Consider the following 9,149-nt stretch of genomic DNA (forward strand, 5'->3'; position numbering starts at 1 on the left):
GATAAACTCCTTGTAATCTGAGGTTTCAACCATGATCTTGGTGAAGACCCCGAGGTGAAAGCAAGGCTGAATGGGAGAGCTTATAATGTTTGTCTAGGTAAGCAAACAGGAGGAACCTGCACTGTACTGTAGTCACTAAAACGTGGCCTCAGTTAAAGCTACTGATACTAGAAAGTAATTGGGTTGGAGTGCCTCTGCAATGGAATCAGATGCTCCATCTACAATTGTTTGCATCTGAGGTACTTCTTTAAGAACTGAAGGCTAAGAACAGATCTCAAGCCTCTATTTTCTTCAGTACCCTGAAGGAAGAGCAGATGTCCAACAATCCTGAGGGTTGGCAGTCCAGAGTGAGTAAGGACAAGGGGATGAAATTATCTTTTCCCTCAACAGACCTGTGCAAGCAGAACAGAAAGGAGGAATGATTTCAATTCCTTGCCCCTCTTCACTCCAGCTCCCCTAACTCATGCATCTGCAAACTCATGCATCTGCAACCCAACAACTGAATCCTCCAGGGATCAGAAAGGACCACAGCAGTGGAGAGGAACAAAGGAAAATGACAACTTTTGGACATGGAGTTACTGCCCAGTATTCATTTTACAACTGTCCTTGTAGTTTCACAATACCTTTTCCCTAAATTGATCACATGATACCCACATGACATATGCTGAATATGCAGATAAAATGCTGGTCCACATGGTTTACACATAAAAGTATATAATGAAAATGTATTCCTAGGTGAAGAAATTAGAAAACAAGTTAGAGTTTTGATTCTTAAGTCTCATAATTTTGCAGGCTTGTCACAACTTATTCACATTTAGGTTACAATTCTAGAATTCATATCATATTAACCAGTCCTGTTCCTGTGCCAAATTTAGAATGGCCATGTGCCCCAAGGCACCTTGATGAAACAAAGAGAATCTATAGTTCCACCCAGAGTTATTATTTTTAACATGAATACTAACCAGTCATACTTATATTAGCCAGTCAATGAGGATTAATGTTAATGCTTGTCTTGAAAATTAAGACATTAAGAAGCTAAATACATGGCTCATGTAAAGAAGCAGTCATCAGTGTCCAAAAGAAGGATCTTTGAATATTAATACTGGAAGCACTGTTTGCTAGTTACTGATTCTTCTTGACTGAAAACACAATTAGCTAATTATAATTTCTAGAAATATTGTGAAAAATGTCATTTGCAGCCTCTCCATGATAAATACACACAGAACATGACAGAAAAAGTACAGAATATACATCACCTAGAAATACTGTGTCACCATGGACCTTGGTGCTATACAACTTGCACAACTTCAAACTAGACAGAACAGACCTGGCTGCATAAATACATATAATAGCAGACTTTCAGTAGGATGCTAATGTTTTCCAACAGAAGATAAGGTACATAGAAAGTTCAAAAGCACAATGGACAGCTTCTCATCCAAATTTAATTTGGAATTTGGGAATGTTAAGTCTTGGAAATGTTAATACGACGAATAACAGAAAGTAATCTTTTATATAATAAGCATCTCACTTTGTTCAAATGACAGTATTTTAAAATATTTAATTCTACGATTTAAGCCACCCCATAAATTCTTAGTCTTACTATGAGTCCTGTAAATTTTATCACCAGTACCAAACTGCTGCTCTCTATGTCTGGACTCCATGCAGTTTAGAGAATGGCTATACCACAGCATTTGCCACTTGGTAAGTAAATTAGATTTACTTTTAAGCAACACAAAGATAACCTGTAATTACTCCATCATATTTTCAAAGCGAAATATAACATATTATAGCTAATCAGACTATACAAACTACATATTTAATGCAACTGCTACAGAAAATGTTAAAAGCTATGAACAAACAAAATTTTGTTAATAGATATGGTCCATTATTATAAAGCTATAAACAGATTTAAAGAGATCAAGAACTGCTAATTATTATCATTAAAACTGTTAATAAGAAGTCAGTTTGTAATAAGGGGCCTCTTAAATCTTTTTAAATTGGTAACAATATTAAATCACTGATTTTCAATTTAAGACTGCTGAGAAATGAAAATATTTATAAATAAGAAAAGGCATTCAAAGGATTCATAAGCAAAGTGAATATATCGAAGCAAAAATTAAAATTCCCTTCTTCAACAACCTTTGAATCATTCGCTTCCTGGAGCCCCAGCTTGATACTGTATAGACTCTAGTACTTACAGTGTCAAATCCTTCTGCAGCTTTATTTACATTTTTCTTCAGCAAAGATCTTTAGCCAAAACAATCCAGAAGAAATGAAGAGCCCAGTTTTAGTCTATTCCCAAACATATGTAACCAGATTCCACTTACAAAGATTCCAATCACAAAACCAGACAGAATTGTTTAAAAATGCCCTCTCTGTGACCCTGCTCCTCTGAAGGTCAAGTACACTATCACTCCCTGTAACCAAGGAAGCAGAATCGACGTGTTCCTGCTGTTTTGCCAGCTGCTGAAGCAGTTTGTCTAATAATACGATTAATTTCACTGGGGGAGATGTGCCCAGGTTACAGAGCTTTCCCCCCTCTTTGCCTTCCCCGTACCATTCAATAAACCACAAAATAGCAAAATGCACAAGAAAAGAATTTATCTTGCTGTTGAATAATTTTTAACCGGTGGAGAAAAAAAAAAGAATTCTACTTTATTCCCTGCGGATCATCTTTTATCTTTACAGCTCATTAAGCTAATATAGTTAAAGAAACAGAGGCCTCACTAAATTCTGGTGCACACATCAAATACTATGTATGCAATCAGTTTTATTATACATAATGACAAATACATTAATTTCATGGTATGTGTCAGAATGCTCAAGCCACCAATTTAATTCTCCGGAGGAGCATCAACAACAAATAGATAACTACAATTCTTATAAATTTACACAAAGCTGTAATATTTCAAGAACTGTAGAGACTTATGAAAGGAGGTGCAAAAAAAATCCAGATTATGTTGAGTCAAGTTTAAAAAAACAACCCCAAACAACCGCTTTGGTTATTTTATGACAAAAGTTTATTTATGGTACATTCCTACTCTACAAGTTAATACACAACTTTTGGGCCAGAAACAGCAGTTCACATTTTTAACATAAAACTGGTATTTTGTGAGATACATGTGTGTGCTAAACTGAAATTGGGAGTTGGGGATTGTGTACACTGTGAACCTCTCTCCTCAAAACAAAATTATAAAGCTGACACAATGAATCTAAATGTGTTAATTTGTCACTATATAATGGCCAGGCTCATTTCTGTCACACTGTCTATTTGCCCTACTCTTGAACTGCATTGCTGGTGGCTGGTGAAGGTACTGTCTGACGGGGGAAGGTCTTAAGTAGGAGCCCACAAAGCTAGTTGCCAGGTTGCTGCTGGTGACCATTCAAGCCAGAAGATCCTCATGTAGCGTTTATTTCTTTGTGAAATTTTGTGCCACTTTTACTACATTTAAGGTGATTTATGTGAATTACCAAAACAGTATTTGCACATTTCAGAGAACTTTGAGGTGGAGAGATATTTCACTGTGTCAGATGAGACCAGCCCTTTGCCTCCCGAGTGCTCTAGCACAATGGTTCTCAACCTTTCATATTTTATGTCCCACCAAACACTCTAGGCAAAGGCACTTTTTTCAAGAAGAATGTTTTCATGCTTATAGGCACCCTGTTATTATTATTAGCATGCCAAAAGGTCATAGGTGGATAATCTATGGCAGGCACGGTCAGCAGAAGACAGCATGTCACACTTGCAAGTGGACTGAGAGTAAATTCTTAGTAATGTTATGAAAATGCTGTGTCACACCTACACTACTTCTGTGTCTCACTGGTTGTACTTGTCCCACTGGTTGAGAATCACTGTTCTAGCACACATTGAGAACTTGAAACATGGAAGTGTTCATTCATAGTCAAACTGGGCCTTGAAGAATCAAAGTCTCTTCTCTCACAGTTTCTGTCTTTTCCGAAGTCCAACAAAGTGAGACCAAATACACACCAGCCCTGAATTCTCTGTGCAAGTCAGAAGATGCAGGGCAGCAACAACTAAAAACTATGACTGGTTACTAAGCCAAGCCATAATGTGTGGACTCCTGCTCCTATGATGTGCTTTGGGAACCGATAATCTTTCACAAAGCAGGCAACCCTCAAAAGTACATCCATGTTCAAGTTGTAGTAAGGAAAATCACCAGTCCTGCTGGGTTCTTTCTGACAACAGCATACAGTAGATTAATTGTCTTGCTCTGTTCTTTCCCCTGTTAGCATGTTTAGAAATTCCAAGCTGTACCTGGCATTAGGGATGTGGGTGGGCCATTTGGCCAATGCAAAAGATTACCTAGCAATAAAAAGGACACACTGTAATTTAAGATCAGTTCATTAACTGGTGGAAATAATTTGCCCTAAAAGACTTACATTATTAAAAAATAAAATACATTTAATAAGTAAGCTCAGAAAGTAAACAAGGAAGCTATTTAGCAAACCATGTGGCCTAGGAAAGGAGCCACTGAGAAAACAAGGACCAAGAGAAGGGAATCTCGGCAGAAGGAACAATGAGCGAAAATGCAGCAAAGCCAAATTGTTCAACTTTATATGGGTATTTTAAAATGTCAGGGTATTTTAAAATGTCAGCATCTGTTCTCCCAGTGAAATTAGCTGAATGCAACATATGTAAATCTTTACATTGTATTAATCAGCATATATACTCTATATGGATTTATTTATGCTGAATTTTGTTGTTTTACACTAGAACAGGCAAAATTAAAATTTGACAACAATCTCTTCACATTATAATGAAAAGCAATAACTGTGAATACAATACTCATGCACTGGAACAGAAAACCCAAATGTAACAATAGAAGACTGATTTGTTTTTATTATTGGTTAAACAGTAGCATTTGCATTATAATGTAGGGGTTGTGATACCTGTAATATATCATGAAACTGGGGGGAAAACCCCATAAATGAACAATGTGCCACAGAAAGGCCAACACCATTTTACTGCCCCTATTCTACATTATTTTACTTGAAGGAACATAACCACTGAATTCAGTGGGCCAGTTCCAAGTACAGGCATTTAACACTGTGAAGTAAGCTGTACTAATAAAGAGACAACAGAATCACTATACTTGGTACTGGTAAGATGTTATCTGAAATAGCCTGTAGTGGTTTAAAGCCCATGTTACTGAAAAGCAGTGTCTCATTTACTTTGTTATAGTGCCCTAAACAGTCATATATCAAGGATCACCTTGCTCACTGTCATATAAACCTATGAATGTGCTGAAATCCTCATCCAACTCTGTTAGAAACTAGATTGGTGGCTACTAAGAACAGAGAAGAGGTCATGGCACTCCCTCTCTAGGGAGGATTGCTTGATTCCCTCTCTGCTTTTTTTTTAGGAGGCAGAGCAAGCCAATCCTGTTTCAGATAGCTTTTCAGGAGGGCATGAGTGTCATAAATGGATACTGCATATTATTTGGATCTGATGTTAGATCTATGTCTCAATTAAGGGTGTGCATTTAGCTCTATCTAAGCTGAAAAAATAGCTGGAAAATACCTTATTGGTATTTATTGGCTGTTCTTTCAGCCAGAAATAGAGGGAGGTGTATTTCCAGCTATTGAGCATAGCCAATCCCAGATAATCCTGAAAAAAATTGGAATTATCCAGGAAAACAGGATAGCCGCAGTTAAATGTCATTTAAAGAGAGGGTACTCCCTTGAAGAAGAAGAAGAGATTGGATTTATACCCCGCCCTTCAGTCGGAGTCTCAGAGCAGCTTACAAACTCCGTTCCCTTCCCCTCCCCACCCCACAACAGACACCCCGTGAGGTTGGTGGGGCTGAGAGAGCTCTTTCCAGAACTGTCCTTGAGAGAACAGCTCTGACAGAACTATGGCTTGCCCCAAGGTCATCCAGCAGCTGCAAGTGGAGGAGTGGGGAATCAAACCCGGTTCTTCCAGATTAGAGTCCAAGCACTTAACCACTACACCAAACTGGCTCTCTTTAAACACTGTTCTCCCAGATTAGAGTCCATGCCCTTAAACACGGTTCTCTGAGATCAGAGTCCAAGCACTTGACCACTACACCAAACTGGCTCTCTCTTTAAACACCGTTTTGGGTGAAGATGCAGCTTCACAAATGCATTTAAAGGGACCGTGACACCTTTAAATGCCTTTGGCTCCATTATAGCCTATGGGGACCATTATAGCCAATGATCCCCAATGACTCCTATCCAGAGGTATGCAGGGGTCCAGGGAGGTTATTTTTTGAGGAAGAGGCACCAAATTAGCTTCTGATGCCTCTGTTCAAAAGATCCCCCAAACTACTGCCACCATTCACATTCTTCCTTGGGCCGTCAGCATTTGCCTGCCTTCTTTTGACTGGTGGTAGCGGCCACCACCACCACGAGCCACTTTCTTCCCTGCTTGGCTTCGTCTCTTCCTCCCTGTCACCGTCAGCTTCCCCACCAACCAGCCATACTACCATTTGTGCCTGCTTTCTCCCTGTCCATCCCAGCAATGTTTCCCAGAACTGCTATGCAACCCCAGCCACAAATGGCAGCTAAGATCTTGCAATGCTGCATCACAACATATTTTTGTTTCTTTAAGTTACCTATGCAAACACAGGCTATGTTTCTCTGGTTTCAGAGTGTGTTTTTTAATTCTTTTATTAAATTTTTAGACTTTTCTGCAAATCTGGAGGTTCCAAAGAGTTTGTAGAAAAACACAGTCACTAGGTCTGAATCTGCTAAAAGTGACAACAGCTTTATCACCAGATGTGGATGAAAAAGCCTTCTGGCCACCATTGAAAGATACACTTCCAGATACATTAACTGACTGAGCAAGGGTGATTGAATAATAAACATCCACAAGCCTATTAGATAACAGGTCCGGGCAACAATTGTTATCTCAGGCTAAACTATATTCAGTTTATCCATACCCAGTATTCAGACTTGAGAGAACAACTGAACACGAAGGTTTGGTCACCAACATTTAATTATTTTTTTTAAGTATGAAATATAAAACCAGCAATGGAAATCACAAACATATAAAAGCAACAGCACAATATTTTGATTACAGAATTACAACTAGGAATTGGCACAAACCTAAAAATTCTGGTTTGGAACCCTGAATTGCGCCAAAAATGCCCCAAACCAGCCAGTTCAAAGACACAGCTGAGAGAAGAGGGGGGGTCTGCCCAGGAAGCAGGGGGGAACAAAACTGACAGGTTTAATGGCTTGCAGCCATTTAAACCTAACAGCTGATGGATGGACCCACCCTGCTGTTAGGTTTAAGTGGCTGCAAGCCATTAAACCTCTCCATTTTCCTCCATGGAAGCGGGGGAAGTGAAACCAACCAGGGCAATGACTTGCAGCCATTTCAGCCTAACAGCAGGGTGGAGGCACCCATCAGTTGTTAGGTTCAAATTGCTGGCAGCATTTCCCCCTGCTTCAAAGCGGAAGGAAGTAAAACCGACCAGTGAAATGGCTCGCAGCCATTTAAACCTAACAGGTCAGCTGTGGACCTACACTGCTCAGTTGTTAGGTTTAAATGGCCCAAACAGCCAAACTGAACTGGACAAAAGTCCAGTAAATCCAGGCCGAGTTCGGGCTGAATTTTGGCTATGAACTGGTTCATACTCATCCCTAATTATACATAATCTAATGTTTCTTTGCAAGGCAGAAATTACTAGTGCAATCTTGAGCAGAGTTACAGGCTTAACTCTGCTCGGGATTGCATCTACCTAAGTATCTAACTGCCTGTAACAATATAAAATTGATTTACTAGATATCATTAGAGACTAAACCTTGTTTATTATATTCCTAGATCTTCGATAGGCTGTTAAGTGATCTTAATAAATTCCGTATTTTAATTAGCCAGTTCTACTTTGACATCCAATGCCATGGGAAAACCAGATTGCAGAGGCTTAAATATAGCATCAATTCACAATAATTTTAGGAATATTTGGCAAGTAATTCAGAAGGCAAGCACCTGACTTAAGAGATAGGTCTAGGTTTAAAATATCTGAAAATGTAAAAAAATATTTTCCAAAAGCTTTGGACTCTACGACTGCTCCATTACAAATACGGGAAATCTGCCTTCTATTCTTAGCAAAACCAGCACCACCACAAACTCTTGTTACAGATTTTGGCTGTACTTCAGGAAGTAAGATGTTATTGAGTGGCCATCTTAAAGCAATTTGTAATAATCCATAGGCTGAGACCAGGGGACCTGTGGAACACAGAAACTGCTACAATTCTAGAGTAATTAGAAGATATTATACTAAAATTACAAAAAAAAACAACAACTTAAAGTTATACCAAAGGCAATAAATACCAACCTTAACCACTAGTTGCATATTCAGATTAAAAGAAGACTGTACAAGACTGAACCCTGTTGAATTTAACAGCATATGTTCTAGAGAGACAATGTGCATCTACTCCTCACTGGCAGTTGTGACACACACATACTGCAATACTAAAAAGAGTAGTAAAGGGACTGAAGTTAATGGACTTAAAAGGGTGTAACTCTGCTTAGGGTTACATTGAAACAACAGCCAGAAATAGACCCTCTTAGGAGCTACTGTGTAATCATAGGTTAATAAATATTCAGAATTAGAGATCTTGGAACGCTTCTCTATGACCCTAAAAAATGTCAGTGGAAGTTATGAGCTTATTGTACTCTGAAAACCATGGATTAGTTCACACCACAAGGCTGACAGTAAACAGACCTGCTCTTATGGGGAGGGACTACAGCTCAGTGATAGCACCTCTGGTTGGCATGCAGAAGGTCACAGGTGCCATTTCTAGCATCTCCAATAAAATGGACCTGGCAATGGGTGAAATGAAATATCTCTGCTTGAGACCCTAGAGAGATGCTGCCAGTCTGAGTAGACAATACTGACTCTGATGGACCGATGGTCTGGTTCAGTATAAGGCACCTTCATGTGTTCTCACATGTATATTTTTGGTTCAGGGACCTAACAGTTGCTGTCGATGCAGTAACGAGAAGCAGTTGTGCATGGGGAAGAGGGGGCAGTCAGAAGTCTTGCTGCATATGTGCAACCACCTGCACAGGTAGGTTGCTGCTAGGACCAAGAAAGGTGTGTGACATATCTGGAAAATTAAATCTATCTCACTCCTCTTCACCTAGCAGCTCACTAGAT

General features: G+C 39.2%; 1 protein-coding gene across 1 annotated transcript in view; it reads right to left on the reverse strand.

Annotated features, from left to right (window-relative positions):
• The window catches only part of NR2C2 (nuclear receptor subfamily 2 group C member 2), a 47,773-nt gene that overhangs the window by 32,632 nt on the left and 5,992 nt on the right, over positions 1-9,149 (reverse strand). The gene's annotated exons all lie outside the window — the stretch shown is intronic.

This window comes from Gekko japonicus, unplaced genomic scaffold, assembly GCF_001447785.1.
Source record: "Gekko japonicus isolate JY-2015 unplaced genomic scaffold, Gekko_japonicus_V1.1 scaffold2, whole genome shotgun sequence".
NCBI lineage: Eukaryota > Metazoa > Chordata > Lepidosauria > Squamata > Gekkonidae > Gekko > Gekko japonicus.